The sequence below is a fragment of the Musa acuminata genome, chromosome BXJ2-6, assembly GCF_036884655.1.
Source record: "Musa acuminata AAA Group cultivar baxijiao chromosome BXJ2-6, Cavendish_Baxijiao_AAA, whole genome shotgun sequence".
In the NCBI taxonomy this organism is placed as follows: domain Eukaryota; kingdom Viridiplantae; phylum Streptophyta; class Magnoliopsida; order Zingiberales; family Musaceae; genus Musa; species Musa acuminata.
The window spans coordinates 30844496-30869902 of record NC_088343.1 but is presented as its reverse complement, the minus strand read 5'-3'; the positions used below and the strand labels follow the sequence as shown (position 1 = coordinate 30869902).

The 25407-nt window shown below is 37.0% G+C and overlaps 1 long non-coding RNA gene across 1 annotated transcript; it reads right to left on the bottom strand.

Annotated features, from left to right (window-relative positions):
- Nucleotides 1-16420: 16420 nt before the first annotated feature.
- LOC135615246 (uncharacterized) lies at nt 16421-21169 on the bottom strand. The gene is made up of 3 exons (XR_010487935.1): nt 18904-21169; nt 18229-18478; nt 16421-16723 (listed from the first exon to the last, which is right to left on the bottom strand). It is a non-coding gene; the product is annotated as an uncharacterized LOC135615246 (long non-coding RNA).
- Nucleotides 21170-25407: the final 4238 nt, after the last annotated feature.

Here is a 25407-nt window from a genome sequence, read left to right as displayed (position 1 = left end):
CAAAACTTAGAGAAATACCTAAAGCAATCATTTTTATGTGCTAAGAAGTAAGTCCAAGTGTATCTACTAAAATCATCCACAATGACAAATGCATATTTGCTACCTCTTAGGCTTGATTTAGCAATTGGTCCAAACAAGTCCATATAGATCAATTGCAAAGGTCTAGAGGTGCTTATTTAGTTCTTAGGTTTGAATCTACCTTTTATTCGTTTTCCTAGTTGACATGCATCACACACATTATCTTTGATGAACTTGATATGAGGAATTCCTCTTATAAGTTATTTTGATGAAATTTGAGAGATTAGTTTCATGCTAGCATGACCTAATCTCTTATGCCAAAGCCAAGCATCATCATTCAATGTCGAAAAACACATTTCATTGTAAAGATCGTTGATGTTAATAGTGTATACGTTATTTTGTTTTAGTGTAATCATAGATATGTTATTGTATGATTTTTCAATAATGCAAGTATTAAATTCAAATCTAACAATATATTCTTTATCACATAATTGACTAATACTCAAAAGGTTATGCTTTAAACCATCAACTAACAATACATCTTCAATAAGAAGGTTGGATTTGTTACCTATGGTTCCTTTGCCAATGATTTTACCCTTGTTATTGTCTCCGAATGTGACATATCCTTCATCTAGGCTAGTGAGCTTAGAGAAATGAGATGGATCTCTGGTCATATGTCTTGAGCATCCACTATTAAGGTATCATCTCTTACTCCTAGCTTGTGGTGGTATATTTTTCGACAAAAAGAGATGATTTTTAAGTACCCATTTGATCATGGGTGCCTCAAAAATTGATCTATATAATTTATCATATTGTGTTGAGTCATTTGAGGTTCTTTTAGGAACCTAAATCAATTTATGTGGACTATATTTCTTAAATGGACATTTGTACGCAACATATCCAGGTTTGCAACAAAAGTTGCATTTGGTGTGAGGTGATACATGCAAGGTAGAGCCTTTAATAAAGGTGGTTGGATTTTGATGAGAGCTACTCACAAATCCGATTCCACCTTTCCTATGAAAGTGACCCTTGTTGGCAAGGATCATGTTCAAGGACTTGCTACCAACCTTAAATTTCTTCAAGGTATCTTTGAGTAGCAAGTTTTCCTTTTGAAGTATTTCTAAATCATGGCATTTTGTGCAGGGAGCTAAGCTATTTTCATGCTTAATCTTTACTCTATCAAAATTGCTAATAAGAGCAACATGTTCCTTTTTTAAAGAATTATACTTTTTACTCAAAATTCTACATTCATCAAATAATTCATGAAAAGCACTTGAAAGCTCATCGAAAGTTAAATTTACGTCTAATGAACTTGTTACCTCATCTCCGGTAGCCATTAGCGCATAGAGAGCAACTTGCTCGGTGTTGGTTGGCTCCTCTTCTTCGGAAGCACTTGAGTCGTCCCATATAGCTTTGAGCACCTTCTTCTTTGGTTGTCTCCTTTTACTTGGGGACATTCACTCTTGAAGTGTCCCGGCTTCTTGCATTCATAGCATATCACTTGTTCTTTCTTTGGTTCAAATTTATTTTTAGTTCAATTTTTAATTTATTTCTTTTTATAATTTTTTTGAATTTTCTTGTTAATAGTGTCAAGTCTTCATCAAAGTCCTCATCACTTGAGTTTTCTTTCAAGTGGTCTTCTTGTGTTCTCAATGCTATATCCTTCCTGTTCTTTGGAAGGGTGTTCTCAAGCTCTTTATGAGCTTTACATATCATTTCATAGGTCATTAGTGACCCAATTAGTTCTTCAAGAGAAAAGTTATTTAGATCTTTGGTCTCTTGACTGGCCGTTACTTTAGGGTCCCAATTTTTTGGTAGGGATCATAAAATCTTATTAACAAGTTCAAAATCTAAGAAACCTTTATCAACTCCTTTTAGACCATTGACAACATCCATAAATCGGGTGTACATGTCTTCAATGGTCTCACTCGGTTTCATTCGAAACAACTCATAAGAAGGCACTAAAAGATTAATTTTTGACTCCTTCACTCTACTAGTGCCTTCATGAGTCACTTCGAGTGTGTGCCAAATGTCAAAAGTCATTTCATAAATCGATACTTGATTAAACTTGTTTTTATCTAATACACAAAACAAGGCCTTCATAGCCTTTGCGTTTAAAGCGAAAGCCTTCTTCTCCGAATCATAACAATCGTTCATTGGAAGAGAAGACTTTTGAAAGCCATTTTCTACAATATTTCATAATTCGAAGTTCATTGAAATTAGGAAGATTCTCATTCTAGTCTTCCAATATGTGTAATACGTCCCATTGAACATGGGCGGACGTGTAATTGAATGGTCATCTAGGTTGCTGGCAAATACCATCTCTCTTGGGTTTAAAACTAAATGAGAGTGAACCTTGCTCTGATACCAATTGTTAGGATCAAGAGCGGCACTAAGAGGGGGGGTGAATTAGTGCAGCGGAAAACTTTTACAATTTCAGAAAATATTTCGTACATTCGAAGGAAATCGATTTGGAAAGATAGTAGCTTTAAAATGTAAGAGAGCGTAAGTGTAGTGAAAGCAAGATGAGGAGAAGAAGCACTTTGCTATGAAATGATTTGCAGTTAAAGAAGATTGCTCAAAACAAAATGTAAACCAGATTTAGAGTGGTTCGGTCAATGTGACCTACATCCACTTTCGGATTCCTCCTCCGACGAGGTCTTTGGCATCCACTAAAGGCCTTCCTTCAATAGGTGAAGACCGAACACCTCTTTACAATACTTTCTCCTTTTCTCGGGTTTAGGAGATGAACCCTTACAAGTCTCACTCCTCTTTCTTGGATGGTTACAAAGCTAAGAGATGAAGGAGGAGAACTCTAACTTTTACAACACTTTAAGACTCAAGACTTTAATATTAAGCCAATAGTTTCATGCCCTTTCATGGAGAAAATGGTGGGGTTTTTATAGGCCCCAATGGTTTCAAAATTAGAGCCAAAAAGTGTCACATTCCAGGAATCCGGGGTACTAGCGATACCACCACCATTACTGGGCGGTACTACCACTACTGATATGACCCTGGGCGGTACCATCGTCGAACAGGTGCGGTACCACCGCTGGCAGCACTACTACCAGTGGTACCACCGCCTATTCTGGGCCGTACCATCACCCAGGAATCCAAGGGCACTGCTTTTCAAGTGGTGCCACCGCCGGCCATATTTTCAGAGGCTAAATTGGGTGCTCAATTGGGTCCAATTCAGCCCTGTTAAGGGCCCAATTGGACCATAATTAAGTTAGTGAGATTATCTCTCAATCCTAACTTAATTTATGCACTAACTATGATAATTAAGACACAATTTATAGTGCTTCTTGTTCTGGTGCGTTAATTGCTCTTCTGACGAGCTTCCGGAATACTTCCGGCGAACATCCGACGAACTCTCGGTAATGCTCCGGCAGACTCCCGATAAGCTCCCAGACTTTACAATGATCTTCTTGGTGAGTTTTGATGAGCTTCTATGGCAAGCTCCTAGACTTCTCGGTTGGTTCCCGTAGAACTTGCGATGAACGTCCGGACTTCCGTCGAACTCTCGAACTCCCAATGAGATCTCGATCTTGACTCCGACATAACACCTACTTTATGTCTTACTACCATTATAGTTAATCCTGCACACTTTTCTCAACATATAGATTAGATCAAACAACTTACAATTGACTTCATCATCAAAATTTGAGATTCAACACACTCCATTGATTCCTCTTCCATCAAGGCTACCGGTATCCACTAATGATCTTCCGTCAATGGGTAAAGATCAACTACCCTTTTACACCTTCTCCTTTTCACAAGTTTAGGAGATAACTTTTACACCCCTCTTTTATTAAGTTTCCCTCACACACCTCCCTTAGAACTCTAAGCTTTAGGATGAGGAAACTCAACTTTCTAATAGAGTTTTGCTCAACTTTCTTGCTACTCCATGCAAGAATAGCTGAGGTATTTATAGACCCCAAATGGCTTCAAAACTTAGAGCTAAAATTCAAATCCCCAAGATTTTGGGGTATGGGCGGTACCACCACTTGCAGCCTAACACTAGGTAGTACCACTACCCAGTCTGACAGTACTACTACCTAGGAGATTGTGTTTGGGTGGTACCACCGCCTACAGCCTAACATTGGGCGGTACCACTGCCCAATCTGATGATACTGCCACCTAGGAGACTACGTCTGGATGGTACCATCGCCCAAACTAGTGGTACCACCGCTTGACAATCTCTCGGAGAGATTGTGTTTGGGCGGTATCACCGCCCAAATCGATAGTACCATCGCCTGACATAGTCTCAGAGACTGTATCACGACGGTTTCACCTATTGGGACACTGTTTAAGCCTTTTTACTTGGCCCAACACACCCCAAACTTGGGCCCAATTGGCCCCTAATTGAGTTGGACTAAGTATAATTTAAATCAACTTAATTAGACTTTAAACTAACTTGATCTAGACATAATTAATTATAAGTGAATCCTATGTTGTCAGGCATATCATTGGTTCTTCCGTCGCTTTGTCCGATCCTTCGGCGCGTTGTCCTCTTCTTCGGCATATTGCCCAATCAACATGTTGGCTTCTTGCAACTTCTGATCTATTTGGCGTAATGTTCGATCTTCTTGGCCCGATGTTTGAATTCATGGACCAAAGCCTTCTGCCAACACGTCGACCGATCCTCCGGCTCGACATCCAATCTTCTGACATATTTGCTCTGACTCAATGTTTAATTCATCCTGCTTTAATCAATTTATCTTTTTTGATCGAAGCTAGTCCTACGTCACTTAAATGCACATCAAATCATAAACACTATCAATTAGTTTCATCATCAAAATCCGAGATTCAACAATCTCCCTCTTTTTGATGATGACAACCAATTGATGACGTAGTTAACCTTAACTCCCCCTATCAATATGTCATATTGATAGAACATTGAATTCAAGTTGAATTCAAGTCAACGCAAATGAAATCATTAATATTTATAATATATGATCATAAAATCATGCATAATCAAATTTTCAACATATCATTCCATGCATGATTGTCATCATAACTTCTCCCCCTTTACCATCAACAAAAAGGAGAAGTGCAACTAGCAAGTTTTAGAGATATGCAAGTTTTGTAACCTACAAACTAGCAAATTTTTTATCACTTTACAATATACCTAATCACCAATTCATCATTAATTTTAAAGATATGCAAGATTGTAAATTTTGTAAGTTTGCACTTTTGCTTCTTAAGATAGGCAACGATGAAATTATGTGATGATATATGATGTTTCAAAAATTAGAAATTATGCAAGCTAATAATTTTTGGTGATGTTCAAGATAGCAAGTTCTTTCTTCTCTTTTGAGAAGTGCAATTTTTGCTTCCTTTGCAATGTTCAAGCTAGTAATTCTAACAAGTTTTACATCATGTAAGCTAGCAAATTTTTACATCATTTTAGAAAATGTAAGCTAGCAATATTTGAGATATTCAAGAAAGCAACTTTTGCTTCTTGAAATATAAGTTAGCAATCTTTTCTTCTCTTTTGAGATGAGCAAGCTAGCATGTTTTTGCATCTTCTTGAATTGTGCAAGCTAGCAAATCTTTGAGATGTTCATGATAGCAAGTTCTTTCTTCTCATTAGAAAAGTGCAAGCTATCAATTTTTCTCCCCCTTTGTCATTATAAAAAAGAAGGGGAGAATATAATTTTGTAATTCTTTTCCCTTTACATCAATTTTCACATCATGACAAAGATAAATTATCATCTTCAATTCAATATGTTTGTGCATCATTGTAGTTTCAAATTAAAATATGGACAATTTCAAAACCTTACATATCACCTTTACTTCATGTATGATACCAAAAATAAATCAATCATCACTATAGGCATATCATACATGATACTCAAGAATTCATGATACATCATTTTGGGCATAACATTCATGATGCTAAGACATTAAAATTTTTAAGTATTTATCTCTTCATACATTAAATCAACATTTTGACATTAAAATTTTAAGTATTTTTCATATATGATACCAAACATTCATGATATTTTATCAAAAAAAAAATCATAGTATTGAATGCATCATTCCAAATCATAAATATTTTACATCATAATGGTATCAATTTGTCAAATTACATTACATCCTATCACGCATGATTATAACTTCTTATTTGTATGCATCAATATAATATCATGAGTATTGCATAATTTCATATTATCGGATGGAGGATAACAAAAAAATTTTGGTGATGAGATATACTTCATGAATACAAGGAATTATAAAAATCATATCATGAAAGATAAGATCATGTGAATACCAAAAGACATGATTCATATATTAAATCTCCTCTTTAAATAACATACCAAGAAAAAAATCATAGTAGTACAAAGAAGAGATCTTGATTAAAGAAATCTCAAGTAATTCCAAGAAATCAAGATCATGATTTGAATAAAACTCATTCAAATTCAAATCATCAAATCATCAAAATCATTTTCAAGATATTCAAAATGACATAAGTTGATTTATCAATCTCTTGAGATGCTAATGATTTTCTTTCTCCCCTTCTTTTTTTTATTGTAAACAAGAAAGAAGAATTTTTAATGGTGTAATTTATTTCTTTCTTCCATCAATACTCTAAGCATCACATAAATACAAAGGTAATCATATAAAAATCATGACATAAAAGATAAAAGATCAAAAAAGATCAATTTGTAAATGATTCATCTTGACAATTCTCCTTTTTAGTAAATAACAAAAATAAATCTTAGGAGATTAAAGAGTCAATGATCTTCAAAGGTAATTTTATATTATAAATTCTGAGAAATCAAGAGAAAAACCATGATTTCTTTTCAACTCATTCAATTTGTTAAATTAACAAAGTCACTTTAATAGTTCAAGAATAGATTTATTAATCTCTTTTTAAAAAATAAAAAAGATAGAGAAAAAATTTAAAAAAAATATTTTTCTCTTTTTAGTTGTTTTAATTTAAGTGATTGATTTCATACATGCATGCCCTTATCCTTTTTGTCAAATCAAAACATATATCATCGTTTAAAATGAAAGTGCAAGATTTATCATAAAAATCATCAAGATCAATAAATCACAAAAATCATCATGTATAACTTCAAAATCTCTTGCATAGAATAAAGTCATCAAGCATATACCAAAACTTTCATTATATCATTATATCATTATGTCATTAAAACAGCAAGCATGATTTCAATGAGTATTTTCAATTAAAGTCGGAAATCAATACTTTACATACATATTATTTTTTCTTAAAAACATACATAGGATTAATCATGGGAGGATGAATGATAGAGTGACCGTCTTGAAATCCGAAAAGAGTCATTTATCCTAGTTGTTAAACCAAATAAGAAAAATTGTAGCTCTAATACCAACTATTAGGAACAAGTCGGCACTAAGAGGGGGGGTGAATTAGTACAGTGGATAAAAATGTCAGTTAAAATTTTTTCGTATGATAAAAATAGATTTCGAAAATGCTTAACTTGAAAGCATGCAGAAGTATAGTGAAAGTAATAATTCCATTTGCAATAAAGGTAAATAGCAAGAAATAAATGTAAACAAGATTTTTATAGTGGTTCGATCACCGTAACCTATATCCAATCCGTCGATTCCTCTTCTGTTGAGGTTACCAGCATCCACTAACGATCTTCCTTTAATGGGCAAAAATCAACTGCCCGTTTACACCTTCTCATTTTCACAGGTTTAGGAGATAACCTTTACACCCCTCTTTTATAAGGTTTCCCTCACACACCTCCCTTAGAACTCTCTCTAAGCTTTAGGAAGGGGAAACTTGTTAGGATCAAGAGCACTAAAAGGGGGGGGGTGAATTAGTGCAGCAGAAAACTTTCGACGATTAAAATTGCATTCGTACATTGAAATCTGATTCCGACGTAAAAGTCGTTTCGTGCAGATAATAACTTTGAAAGCTTATGGAAATATATTTGAAGTAAAGTAAGGCAAGAAGTTTGCAGTTAAGATAGAAATCGGAATGTAAGCGCAAACTAAAATATGATGTTCGTACGATAAAACCGATTTCCAACGTAAAACCATTTTCGGAAACTTGAAAGTGAGTTCGTAAAAGAGTAGAAGGCAGTAAGCTATTGAAGAGGTTTGCAGTAAAGATAAAATGCTCAAAGTAAATGTAAACTAAGATTTAGAGTGGTTCAGTCAATCTTGACCTACATCCACTTTTGGCTTCCTCCACCAACGAGGTCACCGACATCCACTAGAGGCCTTCCTTCAATAGGCGAAGGTCAACCACCCTTTTACAATTTCACTCCTTTTGACGGGCTTAGGAGACAACCCTTACAAACTTTTCTCTCCTCTCTTGAAAGATCAAAACTTGGAAAAAGAGGGAGGAGAACTTCTAGCCTTTACAACACTTTTGAGCTCTAAAAATCACAGAGTAAGATTGTATTTTTTGTGCTTTTGGTTGCCCTTTCATCACTGAAAGGGTGGGGTATTTATAGGCCCCAAACCAGTTTGAATTTCGAGCTCAAAACTATCATCTCCCGGAATTTTGGGGTCTGGCGGTTGCACCGCCTGACTGGGGCGGTTGCATTGCCTGGCAGAGCTCGAAGACTGAGCCTCTGGGCAGTGCCACCGCTTGTCAAGGGCGGTTGCACCGCTTGGCAAAGCTTGGAGACTAAGCCTCTGGGCGGTGCCACCGCTTGACAGGGGCGGTTGCACCGCCCAGTCTCGCTCGGAAACTGAGCCGTAATGGTGCCACCGCTTGTCAGGGGCAATTGCACCGCCCAATCTCGCTCGGAGACTGAGCCCAGGCAGTGCCACCACCTGCCTGGGGTGGTTGCACTGCCCAGCTTTCCTGGGAGACCCTCTCCTAGGCGGTGCCACCGCTACCCTAGTGGTGCCACCGCCTAGTAGGAATTCTAGTCCGAATGGGTTGATCCATTCAGCCCAATTTGGGTCTGTCAAGGGCCCAATTGCCCCCATATTAAGTTAATGGGATCACCTCCCATTCCTAACTTAATCTACATGCTAACTATGACAATTCTTAAGACATTTACTACAGCTTGCTTCGGTGCATCAATCGCTTCTTCTAGCAAGCTTCCAGCAAACTTCCGGTGAACATCCGACGAACCTCTAGCGATGCTCCGACGGACTTCCGGCAAACTCCTGGACTTGCGACGATCCACTTGGTGAGTTCCGACGAGCTTCTTTTGGTAAGCTCCTGGACTTCTCGGATTTGTTCCCGTAGAACCTCCAATGACCGTTCGGACTTCCGTCGAGCTTTCGAACTCCCAACGTGATCATAGTCTTTGACTCCAGCTCAACTTCTGCTGCATGTCTTACTTTCATCGTAGTTAATCCTGCACACTTATCTCAACATATGGATTAGATAACAAATGACAATTGACTTTATCATCAAAATCTGAGATACAACAATCTCTCCCTTTTTGATGATGACAATCAATTGATAACGGAGTTAACCTTAACTCCCCCTATCTATATGCCATACTTGAGATAAGTCATTCTTGAATTCAAGGCCTTTGAAATCAATAGACTTATTGATAAGTTAAGAACTCTTAACCCTATAAATTACTCCCATCATGATTCCTATCATAATGTATCTTACTGAAAATGATGTCAAGACTTGACATCCATTCTCAAGTTTTACATTTCAAATATAAATTATTGTAGCAGTTCAACATAAGATATCAACATGTAAAATTACGATGTAAGTTCTTGATATCTTAATATAATGCAAACATGGCATAATGTAAATATTGCAATCATAGTTATCATCGATTCATATATTTTCGATGATGTAAGCATGGCATAATCATAGCATCAATTCATATATCTCTCCCCCTTTGTCATCAACAAAAAGGAAAGCGATATAAACAATTTTTAAGCATATGTGCGATTTTATTCATGCGATAACTAGGTTCATGTCATTTTCCAATAGTGAGTTATAGGATACCAATTATGCAAACATCTCAAGGAAAACATGACATGGAGATAGCTTTTAATACTTCTTCCTTTTCATTTGTTATTATCTTTTTGCATGAAAGAGGAAGGCTATTTGTGATACTAGCTATTTGTGAGTTTACTTTGAATGAAGTTAAAATCGATGAGAGTTTAAATTATATTCCATTTTTACAAGGATCAAGATATGTATGTGAAACAAACCCTTACAAGTAAAAACACTATCATCCATATTTCAAAAAGGAATTTACACGAAGGAATCATTTTATCAAATCCATTTCTCAAAAAATATTTTGCACATGATAAGTGTATGAGAGATGTTTTTGCTAGTTGATTCCATATGTCAAAAATCAATGATGAGAATCAAACTCGATATACATATGCTTATTAAGTTCAGAAAAGGATAATGTATCGAGAAAATCCGAATGTTAGGATACCACTAGTTAAGAGAATCCGAAAATGAAATTAATACTTTCATGCATTCAGACAAGAATATACTATAGATTTTCAAATACAATCATGAAGACAAAACATGCTCATTGTTATGGAAATTTTTGTATAAAAAAAAAAACATAATTTCCAACATGTAATTTTAGGCATGTAATGGCAATCAAGTGATTTGATCATTCAATCAATAAAGTCTGAAAAATGATTTTAACAAGTTTATGCATTCGGACACATTAACATTCCTAATTCTCTTCTAATGAAATCAAATTGTTCTTCGCTTAGAGGTTTTGTAAAAATATCAGCTAGTTGATGCTTAGTATCAATGAACTCTATGATTACATCATGATTAGTGACATGATCTCGTATGAAGTGATGTCTAATATCAATATGTTTTGTTCTTGAGTGTTGAATGAGATTCTTTGTTTAACATGTTGCACTTGTGTTATCACATTTAATGGGAATGTTTTTAAGATGGACTTTATAATCTTCTAAGGTGTTTTTCATCCACACAACTTGTGCACAGCATGCACTAGCTGCAATATACTCAGCTTCGGTTATTGATAGTGTAACCGAGTTTTGTTTCTTAGATGACCAGGAAACAAGGGAATGTCCCAAAAATTGACATGATCCTGATGTGTTTTTTCTATCTAATCTACACCCAGCAAAATCTGCATCAGCATACGCAATTAACTCAAAATTCTCGGATTTTGGATACCATAATCCTAGATTTGTGGTACCTTTAAGATATTTATATATTCTTTTAACCGCTTTAAAATGAGATATCTTAGGGTTTGTTTGAAACCTAGCACAAAGTCCTACACTGAACATGATATCTGGTCTAGTTGCAGTGAGGTAAAGTAAACTTCCTATCATACCCCTATAAGTTTTTTGATCGAAGCTTTCTCCACTTTCATCAACTTCTAACTTAGTGGAGGTGGTCATAGGAGTGTTAATAGCTTTTGAGCTATTCATATTAAATCTTTTTAGCAAATCTAAGGCATATTTAGTTTGACTAATAAAGATGTCATTGCTTAATTGCTTAATTTGTAAGCCTAAGAAAAAGGTTAATTATTCCATCAAACTCATTTCAAATTCAAGACTCATGGTTTCAGCAAAAGATTCACAAAGAGATTCATTCGTAGAACTGAAGATAATATCATCAACATAAATCTGAACAATGAAAAAATTATTTTCAAATTTTTTGATAAACAATATGATATCGACCTTGCCTTTTCTGAAATTATTTTCAATAAGAAAAGTACTTAATCTATCATACCAAGCCCTTGGGGCTTGTTTTAAACCATAAAGAGCTTTGGTTAATTTAAATACATGATTAGGGAGGCTTTTATTTTCAAATCCGGGAGGTTGTTCAACATAAACTTCTTCAGAAATAAAGCCATTGAGAAAAGCGCTTTTAACATCCATTTGAAACAACTTAAAATTGTTATTACTAGCATAGGCAAGGAGCATCCTTATGGCTTCTAATCTAGCCACAGGAGTGAAGGTTTCTTCGTAATCGATACTTTCTTCTTGGTTGAAACCTTTGGCCACTAATCTAGCCTTATTTCTAACCACGATACCAGATTCATCTTGCTTGTTTTTAAAGACCCATTTAGTACCAATAACTAAATGGTCATTTGGCCTAGGAACAAGCTTTCACACCTCATTTCTCTCAAATTGATTTAACTCATCTTGCATTGCGATAATCCATGAATCATCTTTCATGGCTTCGTCAACACATTTAGGTTTAATTTGGGAGAGAAAAGTAGTGTTGGCACAGAAATTTTTAAGAGAAGAACGTGTTTGAACCCCCTTAGATTATCTCCTAGGATTAGCTCCTTAGGATGAGCATCTACATTTTTCCAATCCTTGGGTAAGGGTGTTTCGGAAGTGGATGCATCCAAGTTGCTAGTTGGAGAAGGGGTTTCATTTAAATTCAAAGAATTAAAATTAACATCATCATCAAAATCATTTTTCTTGATTTCTGAAGTCTCATTGAAAACAACATGAATGGATTCTTCTATAATTAAAGTTCTTTTATTGAAGATACAAAAAGCTTTAGAAACCGAAGAATAACCAAGAAAAATTTCATCATCGGATTTAGCATCAAATTTTCCTAAGGCATCTTTTTCGTTCAAGATAAAATACTTACACCCAAAAACTTTAAAATATGAAACATTGGGTTTTTTATTTTTTTACAACTCATAAGGAGTTTTGGTGAGTAAGGGTCTTACTAGAACTCTATTCAAAATATAGCATGCAGTGTTTACGGCTTCGGCCCAAAAGTATTTGGGTAGGCTATGTTCATTTAACATGGTTCTTGTCATTTTTTATAAATTTATATTCTTTCTTTCTACTACTCTATTTTGTTGAGGATTTCTTGGAGTAGAGAAGTTGTGGTTGTATCCATTAGATTCACAAAATTCTTGGAAATCACGGTTTTGAAATTCTCCGCCATGATCACTTCGAATTGATGAAATCATAAAACCCTTTTCATTTTGAATAAGTTTACAAAACTTGGTGAAATATTTAAAGCATTCATTTTTGTGTTTCAAGAAGTAAGTCCATATGTATCTACTATAGTCATCTACAATGACGAAGGCGTATTTGCTACCTCCTAGGCTTGATGTAGAGATTGGTCCGAACAAATCCATATGGATCAATTGTAAGGGCCTAGAGGTGCTTATTTGATTCTTAGATTTGAAACTACTCTTAGTTTGTTTTCCTAATTGACAAGCATCACACACATTATCTTTGATGAACTTGATATGAGAAATTTCTCATACAAGTTCTTTGGATGATATTTGAGTGATTAGTTTCGTGCTAGCATGACCTAATCTCCTATGCCAAAGCCAAGCATCCTCATTCAAAACTAAGAAACACATTTCATTGCAAAGATCATTGATGTCAATGGTGTATATGTTATTCTGTTTTAATGCAATCATAGATGTGTTTTGGTATGGTTTTTCAATGATGCAAGCATTAGATTCAAATTTGACGATATATCCTTTATCACATAATTGACTAATACTTAAAGAGGTTATGTTTTAAACCATCAACTAACAAAACATCGTCAATAAAGAAGTTAGATTTGTTACCTATAGTTCCTTTGCCAATGATTTTACCCTTGTTATTGTCTCCGAAGGTGACATAGCCTTCGTCTATGCTAATGAGCTTAGAGAATTGAGATGGATCTCCGGTCATATGCCTTGAGCATCCACTATCAAGGTACCATCTCATGATCTTAGCTTGTGATGGTGAATGTCTCTACAAGAAAGGATAATTTTTAGGTACCTAGTTACTTTTGGGTGCCTCAAAAACTGATCTACATTGTTTATTATGTTGCATAGAGTTTATCATGGTTCCTTTAGGAACCCAAATCAGTTTGTTCGGACTAATTTTCTTGAATGGATAATGATACGTTTTATGTCTATGTTTGCAACAAAACTTGCATTTGCTTTGGTGTTGAACATGTAAGATAGTGCCTTTTATGAAGGTGGATGGATTTTGATGAGGACTTCTCACAAATCCAATTCCACTTCTTTTGGGAACGTGACCCTTGTTTGCAAGGATCATGTTCAAAGACTTGCTACCAACCTCGAATTTCTTCAAGGTGTCCTTAAGTAGCAAGTTTTCCTTTTGGAGAGCTTCTAGATCATGACATTTTTCACATTGAGTTAAACTATCGTGATATTCAGTTTTTAATTTATCAAAATTTCTAACAAAACTATCTTGCTTATTTTTCAGTAATTTATATTTTCTATTATTTATTTTGCATTCATCAAATAAGTCATGGAAGGCATTTAATAATTCATCAAATGATAAATCTGCATCAATTAAATTTGTTACCTCTTCTCCGATGGCCATTAAGGCATAATGAGTAACTTGCTCGATGTTGGACTCCTCTTCTTCGGACGCGCTCGAGTCATCTCACGTTGCTTTCAGCGCCTTCTTCTTTGATGTTCTCTTCTTGGCTTGGGGACTATCACTTTTGCAGTGTCCCGACTTTTTGCATTTGAATTTTTTGAATTTCCTTGTTAGAAGTGCCAAGTCATCATCACAGTTCTTATCACTTGAGTTTTCTCTCAAGTGGTCATCTAAAGTTCTAAGTGTCATATCCTTCCTATTCTTTGGAAGGATGTCTTCTTGCTCTTCATGAGCCTTGCAAGTCATTTCATAGGTCATTAATGACCCGATTAGTTCTTCAAGAGGGAAGTTGTTTAAATCTTGAGCCTCTTGAATAGCAGTGACTTTAGGGTCCCAACTCTTAGGAAGGGATCTTAGAATCTTATTTACGAGCTCAAAATCCGAAAAACTTTTGCCGAGTCCTTTAAGACCATTGACGACATCCGTGAAACGGGTGTACATGGCGCCAATAGTCTCGCTCGGTTTCATTCGGAAAAGTTCAAAAGAATGTATCAAAAGATTGATTTTTGACTCTTTCACTCTACTTGTGCCTTCGTGAGTCACTTCGAGTATATTCCAAATATCAAACACGGTTTCACAAACCGAAACACGATTTAACTCATTTTTATCAAGCGCACAAAACAAGGCATTCATAGCCTTTGCATTAAGAGCGAAAGTCTTCTTCTCCAATTCATTCCAATTGATCATTAGAAGAGAAGACTTCAAAAATCCATTTTCGACAAGATTCCAAAGTTCAAAATCCATTGAAATAAGGAAGATCCTCATTCGGGTCTTCCAATAGGTGTAGTCCGTCCCATTGAACATGGGTGGACGTGTAATAGAGTGACCCTCTTAGTTTCCGGCGTATGCCATCTCTCTTGGGTTTTAATCCATTTAAGAGTTAACACCACTCTGATACCAATTGTTAGGATCAAGAGCACTAAACGGGGGGGGGGGTGAATTAGTGTAGCGGAAAACTTTTGACGATTAAAACTATGTTCGTACGTTGAAATCCGATTCCGATGTAAAAGTCATTTCGTGCAGATAATAACTTTGAAAGCTTACAGAAATGTATTTGAAGTAAAGTAAGGCAGGAAGTTTGCAGTTAAGATAGAAATCGGAATGTAGGCGCAAACTAAAATATGATGTTCGTACGATAAAACCGATTTTCGACGTAAAATCATTTTCGGAAACTTGAAAGTGAGTTCATAAAAGAGCAGAAGGCAGTGAGCTATTGAGGAGGTTTGCAGCAAAGATAAAATGCTCAAAGTAAATGCAAACCGAGATTTAGAGTGGTTCGGTCAATCTTGACCTACATCCACTTTTGGCTTCCTCCACCAACGAGGTCACCGACGTCCACTAGAGGCCTTCCTTCAATAGGCGAAGGCCAACCACCCTTTCACAGTTTCACTCCTTTTGACGGGCTTAGGAGACAACCCTTACAAACTTTTCTCTCCTCTCTTAAAAGATCAAAACTTGGAAAAAGAGGGAGGAGAACTTCTAGCCTTTACAACACTTTTGAGCTCTAAAAATCATAGAGTAAGATTGGATTTTCGGTGATTTTTGTTTTCCTTTCATTGCTGAAAGGGTGGGGTATTTATAGGCCCCAAACCAGTTTGAATTCCGAGCTCAAAACTGTCATCTCCCGAAATTCCGGAGTCTGGCGGTTGCACCGCCTAATTGGGACGGTTGCATCGCTTGGCAGAGCTCGGAGACTGAGCCTCTGGGCAGTGCCACCACTTGTCAGGGGCGGTTGCACCGCTTAGCAAAGCCCGGAGACTGAGCCTCTGGGCGGTGCCACCGCTTGATAGGGGCGGTTGCACCGCCTAGTCTCGCTCGGAGACTGAGCCTTGGCGGTGCCACCGCCTATCAGGGGCGGTTGCACCGCCCAATCTCGCTTGGAGACTGAGCCCAGGTGGTGCCACCGCCTGTGTCATGCCCCTCAAACTATCCATGATATTAAAATTTTTTCAATGCAAACCAATCCAGGATCCAAACACATATTTGAGGACACTGAAAACATTCTATCAAATTCACATCTATAAAACATGTGCAGTTTATAATCATATATCACATCACTCTATAATTCACATTTATGGCAACCCAAGCCAACTTGACAAACATGAACAACATTTATAAATCCATAAGCTAAATAAATTATACAATCAGAACTCCAACTATTCACCACAAGTTCATATCATCATAAATTAGACTTAACATTCTGAAATTCCAAATAAGAGAGATCTTCTAACACTTTTACATAGTATATCCATTTTGATTCATCGACAATATTTCATTTCATACAAAATATGCTTATACAACAATAACATAATAACCAACAAGACTTGCCTATAATTCAGAATAGCTCTCCACTGCCTCAGCCCAATTCAAACATCTCAAAGAGTGACAAGCTGACCTGAAAGATTTATATAACAACGGAGTGAGCTAAAAACAGCTCAACAAGTAACAAAGCATATTCAGAACCAATGGAACGGTTTCAAATAAGTAAGATATCATAATGCAAGGTAGAATACAAGAATTCTCAAAGATACCATCTCATTAGATACAAAATCATATGTGTCATGTCATTCAAAACCTATTTGGTTCATAACAGATGAAGCATAGAGTAATTGGAGCATATCAATAGCGTACGAGATGTTCCGGAGCATATCAATGGCAGATAGGATATTTCAGAACATATCAGTTCATAGCAAATGGAGCATAGGGTAACTGGAGCCTATCAATAGCGTATGAAATGTTCCGGATCATATCAATGACATATGGAACATTTCGAAGCGTAACAATAACAAATGAAACATTTCAAAGCATATCAAAGTCGTATGAAATGTTTCGGAGCATATCAATGACAAATGAAACATTTCGGAACATATCAATGACATATGGACCTTTTCGAAGCATATCAAAGAACGAATACGAAATAGAAGCTCAAACGTCGTACCCTAGCATAGTGCATGTGAGGTTTAACTCAGTGGTAGCTCCACGCCGTGATGAGTTCTCGACTCCATCCACGGGTAGCCCTTTCCTACTCGAGCCCTCTCACCCTACCCAAGTGCTAGGTCGGCTCTGAATTTCATATCAAACAGATAGATGGTGAAGTGGGATTCCAAATATAATATAGTCCATCCATTTCTGAATGACCACCAAACATAATCTAGAGCATCGCGGGCTCTAAGCACATACCCTTTACCATTTCTAGCAAAGGTCCAAATAATCCCACAAACACCAGAGTACAAAAGGGTATTGTGAACAATAAATTAGGACATATCGGAAGCACATGCGGAACAATGAAATGTACATGTGCTTTTCTGAGTCAATACGATGCAAACACAATCCTTTACAAATGTATTCAGATTTGAAAGGAAATGAAAGCAATAGTATACAAGGATTCTAAGCAATCACATATAACTCAATTCAAATAAGAAGGTTAGATGAAATCAATTTTCAAAAGAATGAAACCAGAATATGTGAAATCGACCAAAGCTCGATTTCTGGCAGAATTCAAGAGGCACATTGAACAAATGATTCAAACTATCAATTGTGCTCCAATATACTCAAGAAAGCTATCAAAAGAAAGGTTTATGAGTCTATATTCTGATCAAATAAGTTTTGTCCAAATCAGAGGTCAATACGTGAAGTTATAACCATAACAAGGTAGAAAGGTCAGAATCTCAGGAGTTGCACAGATTCGAATCGTTACGTCTAAATATGAGATATATCAAATGCAAGGCTAGAATAATTCAATGTTCCTCATATTCAAAGCAAATATAGAGATAAAATTGCAGTAAGGAAAGATCAGGACACTTGCAATAGGAAAGATTAGAACAATAACAGGAGAAACGATCGGGAAACTTACAATAAAAAAAATTAGAACAATACAGGAGAAACGATCGGGAAACTTGCCTTTCAAATATTTCGATCCGAAGATCCAAAGATGGTGCCAGCCCAAATCCTTATACTTTTCCTCCATGTCCTCTCTCTGTTTCATTTTCTACATGTCTTTTCTTATTCCTCCACAATTGTAGCTCATGCAGAACATAGAGGCATAGTCAACTGCTCTCTCTTACTCTCATTCCTTCGTTTTCTTTTTCAAACACAGCTGTCGCAGCCATCGCCGCTGTCACTACCACAGTCGTAGCCACGACCACAGCTACTGTCACAACCGTGAACAAATGATTCAAGAGGCACATTGAACAAATGATTCAAACTATCAATTGTGCTCCAATATACTCAAGAAAGCTATCAAAAGAAAGTTTATGAGTCTATATTCTGATTAAATAAGTTTTGTCCAAATCAGAGGTCAATACGTGAAGTTATAACCATAACAAGGTAGAAAGGTCAGAATCTCAAGAGTTGCACAGATTCGAATCGTTACATCTAAATATGAGATATATCAAATGCAAGGCTAGAACAATTCAATGTTCCTCATATTCAAAGCAAATATAGAGATAAAATTGCAGTAAGGAAAGATCAGGACATTTGCAATAGGAAAGATTAGAACAATAACAGGAGAAACGATCGGGAAACTTGCAATAAGAAAAATTAGAACAATACAAGAGAAACGATCGGGAAACTTGCCTTTCAAATATTTCGATCCGAAGATCCAAAGATGGTGCCAGCCCAAATCCTTATACTTTTCCTCCGTGTCCTCTCTCTGTTTCGTTTTCTACGTCTTTTCTTTTTCCTCCACAATTGCAGCTCATGCAGAACATAGAGGCATAGTCAACTGCTCTCTCTTACTCTCATTCCTTCGTTTTCTTTTTCAAACACAACTGTCGCAGCCATCGCCGTTGCCACTACCACAGTCGTAGCCACGACCGCAGTTGCTGTCACAACCGCATCCCCTTCCACTGTACTACTTCCTTCCTCCTTTCTCTCGTTCCTACTTTTTCTTTCCCAAACACAGCTGCCACGACCGCAGCCGCCACCACCGCAGCTGCAATCACGGCCACAGCCCCCTTTTCTTTCTCTTTTTCTTTCTTTCTCTTTCCCAAAAGCAGCTACTGCAGCCACCACCGCTGTCGCAGCTACCACAGCCAACGTAGCAGTCGCAGCTACCACAGCCAACGTAGCAGTCGCAGCTGCAGTCGCAGCCATGGCCGTAGCCACCACAGCGGTAGCCTCTTCTTCCTCCCCTGCTCTGTTTCCTCTCCTTCTCTTCCAGCTGCAACTGCCACTGCCGCAGCTGCCTCCCCTTCTCCTCTTCCTCTCTTCTTCCCTTTTCATTTCTCTTCTTCTTCCTTTCCTTCCCTTCTTTCCCAGCTGCACTGCTGCAGTCGTAGCCTCAGCCACGGCTGCAGCCTCTTCTTCCTCCCTTGCTCATCGTCCTCTCCTTCTCTTCCAACTGCAGCTGCCATCGCCACAGCCGCAGCCCCTTCCTTTCCCTTCTCTTCTTCTCCTCTTCTTCTTCCCTCCTCCTTCCCGGCGTCACACACACCCTCTCCTCTATTTCCTTTGCAGGAAATAGAGGTATCAAAACCTCTTCTCCTGCTTCCTCTTCTTCTTCTCTTCCTCTTCTTCTTCTTCTCCTCTTCGAACGCCCCACACCTCTCCTCTGTTTCCACCTGCGGAAACAGAGATGCTGCAGCCCTAGCTGCTGCCACCTCTCGCTCCTCTCCCTCTTCCCTCTCTTTTCCCTCTTCTTCTCCTTCTTCCTTCTCCTTCCTTTCTTCTTTTTCTCTTTTTCCTCACCTTCTCTTCCTCTCCTTCTCTTCCAGCTGCAGCTGCCACCGCCGCAGCCGCAGCTCCTCCTTTTCCTTCTCTTCTTCTCCTCTTCTTCTTCCCTCCGCCTCCTCGTCGTCACACACACCCTCTCCTCTGTTTCCTCTGCAAGAAACAGAGGTATCACAACCTCTTCTTCTTCTCTTCCTCTTCTTCTTCTTCTCCTCTTCGAACGCCCCACACCTCTCCTCTGTTTCCACCTGCAGGAAACAGAGATGCTACAGCCCTAGTTGCTGCCACCTCTCGCTCCTCTCCCACTTCCCTCTCTTTTTCTTCTTCTTCTATTCTTCTCTTCTCCCTCTTCTTCCTCCTCTCTTCTTTTCCCTCTCTTCTTTTCTTCTTCTCCTCTTCTTCCTTTCTCCTCCCCAACGCCCCACAGCTCCTCGCTGCAGCCCTTGCCGCAGCCACCTCCTCTTTTCTTCTTCTTCTTCTTCTTCTTCTTCTTCTTCTTCTTCTTCTTCTGCTTCTCTTCTTCTCCTCTTCTTCCCTTCTCCTCCCCGACGCCCCACACATGAACTCCTCTGTTTCCTCCTACACGAAACAGAGGTGCTGCAGCCCTAGCTACTGCAGCTATCTCTCTTCCCTCTCCCTCTTCCCTCTCTTCTTCTTCTTCTTCTTTTCTTCTCTTCTCCGTCTTCTTCCTCTCTTCTTTTCCCTCTTCTTCTTCTTTTCTTCTCTTCTCCCTCTACTTCTCTTCTTCTTCTCCCCACGCCCCACAGCTCCTCTCTCAGTTTCGGGAACAGAGAACGTGGGAGGCGGTGGGATAAAACCGAAATTTTTAGTTTTCTTTATTTTTTTTCTTTTTACAACTTAACAGTTTAGTCCTTGAAATTTTTATATTTACATATAGGTCCTCCAATTTACATATAAATCCTTATTAATAAATTTTTAAAAGTGAGGGATATTACACTCTCCCCCCCTTAAAAGAAAATTTAATCCTCTAAATTGGTCATAGCTCAATCGATGAAAAGATGAGGATTATGATTTCTTTATTTCCTCCTCCTGCTCTCAAATAGTTTCATCAATACAATACAATTACACAATTATCCAAGAGTGACCGAAATATTCTCCTCCTTGATCCTCAATAGATGGTAACCCGACCTTCAATCAATCTTTGAAAATACTTGTGCACCCTGCAGTTAATCAAACAAGTCGTCACTTTAGAGAATACTCGCTTTTGATGGTCACCTAATTCAACTGTCTATAATCAATACAAAGCCTCAATGTTCCCTCCATCTTTTTAACTAACACCGGAGCACCCCATGATGAAATATTAAGTCAAATAAAATCCTTATTTAATAGTTCTTATTGTTAGGATCGGAGTGGCACTAAGAGGGGGGGGTGAATTAGTGCAGCGGATTAAAACGTTGATTTCGACAAATTTTTCGTACGATAAGAACGGAACTTGAAAAGCTTAACTTGAAAGCGTATTCTTAAAGTTGCGCAGCAAAGGTAATGATGAAACAAAGCAAGTAAGAAGATTTGCAGTAATGTAAATGACAATAAAAAATGCAAACCAGAGATTACGCCGTTTTTAAAGTGGTTCGGTCAAGTGACCTACATCCACTTGCGAGGCCCCTCTTCGATGAGGCTTCCACCTTCCACTAGCAAATCTCTTGAAAGTGAAGGGTGAATACCCCTCTTACAACTTTTACAAGCGGTTCACTCTCTTACAGATTTTCAACAAGAAAGAAGGAGGTGAACACTAGCAAATTGAAAACAAGACAAGCTAACACTTTTCTAAGGCTTTTCTCTCAAACACTTGCTAAGGCTTTTCTCTCAAACACTTGCTGCTCAAAAAGTTGTTCTCTCAGCTGAGATTTGAGGGGTATTTATAGGCCTCAAGAGGATTCAAATTTGGGCTTCAAAATTTGAATTCTCTTTGGGTTCCCACTGCAGGCGGTGCCACCGCCCAGCCAAGCAGTGCCACCGCCCAAGGCTCGGGTGCTGGGCGGTGCCACCGCCCAGCTAGGCGGTGCCACCGCCTACAGTGTTTTCAGCCCGACTATAGTGTTTTCAGCCACTAGTTGGGCTTCAATCTTGGCTCTCTAGTTCGCTGGTTTAGCTTAATTTTTAGCCTAAACCAACTCTGACTTTGGGCCCAGTTGGCCCCTAACCAGGATATAGGATTATCTCTTAATCCTAATCATAATTACAAGTGGACTACATAACCAAAACACATCCTAAGCAAATTTTCAACCGCGAACGTCGAGTCTTGTTCTGGCGAGCTTTCCGACGAACTTTCTGCTGACGGGCTTCTAGCAAGCTCCCGAACTTGTGATGACTTTAATGAGTAGCCGAGCCTTCTCGGTGATCTCCGTGAACCTCCGACGATCTCTTCGGTGAACTTCCGAAAATTTCGACAGGTTCCCGATTTCTTCTCGGTTGGTTCTGGCAGCATCTCCGACGATTCTTCGGACTCTTAAACGTCCATCGAACTTGACTCCGGTATTCTCACTTTGTGTTTTCTGGTTATCGTAGTTAATCCTGCACACACAAGCAAACACTCTACTCCGATCTAGACAATTATTATAACGCAAATTGACATTCTGTTGCCCGGCATGTCATTGGTTGGCGCTTCATCCGATTCTTCGGTGCATCGTCCTCTCTTGCGGCTTGTTGCCCAATCGGCGGTTGACCTCCGCAACCCCGATATCCTTGGCGCAATTTCGCTCTCCTTGGCCCAATGCCCGACGCCCGAAGCCTTCTGCCATCCAATATCCTGACGTGATCTCCTCCGACGCAACGTCAATTCCTCCTACGTTAATTATCTAATCCTGATCGAGTAGACCTGTATCACTCAAAATGTAGTCAAACATTTAAACACAATCAATTAGTTTCATCATCAAAATCTGAGATTCAACAATCTCCCCCTTTTTGATGATGACAACTAATTGATGACTAACGGAGTTAACCTTAACTCCCCGGAGTTTAACTAAACTCCCCCTATCAATATGCCGTTGATAGAACACTTGGATTATCCCAAATCCAAGTAACATTCATCACATTTTATGAAAAACATTTAAACTATCATGCAAATATAAAATATTTAATTCAATGCATGAAGTCATCAATATACTTCTCCCCCTATGTCATCAACAAAAAGGAGAAGTAGCTCTAGCTATTTTAAAAGATATGCAAGTTTTTGCAACATAAAGCGAGATTTTCATCACAACATATAAGCACAAAAGTATAGCAAGATTCTTAAGTTCAATCATGGCAATTCAACACTTGCTTCTTGTGCATGATTGCACTTTGCTTTTCTTTGCAATGTGCATGATAGTATTTCTTTGTAATATTCAAAATAGCAAATTGTACATCATGCTAGCTAGCATATTAAAGATGTTCAAGACAGTAAGTTTTTCTTCTCTTTTGAGAAGTGTTATTTTTGCTTTTTTTACAAAGTGCAAGCTAGCAAAGTATTTGAAAAAGTGAGCAAGTTTTGTAACATACAAGCTAGTAAAAATTTCAAAAGCAAATACAAGATAGCTTTCTTGTTGAAGTGTGTAAGCTATCGATTCTTACTTCCTATTGCAATGTGCAGGTTGCAAGTCTTGCTTCTTGAGATGGGCAAGATAATGATGTTCAAGAAGACAACTTTTGCTTCTTGAAATAAGCAAGTTAGCAATCTTTGCTACTTAAGATAGGCAAGCAAGCAATCAAGTTTTTGCATCTTCTTGACTTGTGCAAGCAAGCTATCTCCCCCTTTGTCATTGTCAAAAAGAAGGGAAGACCCATTACATCAATTATGACAAAGGTAAGTATCAATCTTAATTGTGCATCATCATATTTTCAAATTAGAATATGCACATTTTCAAAAACCTTATATTCATTCATGCATGATATTGAATAAATCGATCAACATTATAAGGATATCATACATGATACTAAAATTTTTAACTATTTGTCAACATTTTGATCATGATACCAAATATTCATCATTTAGAGTATTCATGATACAAAACATTAAATCAATATTTATAATACATAATTTTAGCGACAACTCATAGTATTTTAAATCATGATTTACATCATATGTAATACATCACATCATTATTAGAAAGGACAAGTATTGCATATATCATTGCAAATCATCAATGTTTCATATCATGATGGTATCAATTTGTCAAATTATATCCTACCAAAAAACTTATCCCCATTTGTATTTCATGCATAATTTCACTTCATCACATTAGGAGTATCAAGAGGAATTAATTGGGTGATGAGATTAATATTTCACGAATACATGGAATTGTATAACAAATCATATCATAAGTGTTTCATACATTCATATCATCACATGAAGGAATATAAACAAAAATTAGTGATGAGATCTTACTTCATGAATACAATAAAATTCATATAGCATATCATGGTTTATTAGAATTAGTCTTCCTTTTGGTGAATAGCAAAAAGAGTGGTAGGAGAGCAAGGTCTCAATTCATGCATATCAAATATTCAATCATCAAAATCATGAACCATCTAGAAAATTCTCCTCTTTAAATATTCAAAGAGAGAATCATGATGAACATTCTTGGTTTACATAAAGTTTCAATACATAATTGTCAAGATTATGAATACTAAAAGATTATGAAACATTTCGACAAATCTTCTTTTAAATAGAAAAGAAAATGTTGATTCATAAAGGATTTCATGTTATGAATTTCAAGAGATCAAGATCATGATTTCAATAAAAAATTATTCAAATTTAAATCATCAAAATTATTATCAAAATCCATGAGATTCACAAAAATGATACAAATGGATTCATCAAAATCAATAAGATTGAGCAAAATAATTTTCAAGAATGTTATCCTCTTTTCGATTATTTCAAAACATATGATTTTGTTTCATTTATACCAAATAAAAACATTTATCATGTTTAAAACCGAAAGAGTAAGATTTATTACAACAAAAATCAATAAGGTACTTTCATTATGGTAAAAATCAATGATCCATAAATCGTAAAAGATTCATCATCCATAATTTCAAAATTTATTAAGCATGATCATTAAGCATAACACTAAAACATGGTTTCAAAATGTTTAATATTTTCATGCATATCAAATATTTTCAAATTCGAACATGCAAAATTTCAAAACTATATCTTCCATTTTTCATACATAACTCAATCATCATTATGAGCATATTATACATGATATTCAAGTCATAAATTATCAAGATGTCAAGTAGAGTAGGTTAATTTGAATGTATCATTTTTAGTGAATACCAAGAAGAATCACATCATGAAAGAATTTTGATTCATGGAAAAATTTCATGTATCAAATATCGAGAAATCAAGATGAAAATATATATGTAAAAATATTACAAGTTGTATTCAAGAGAAAAATCATTATTTGT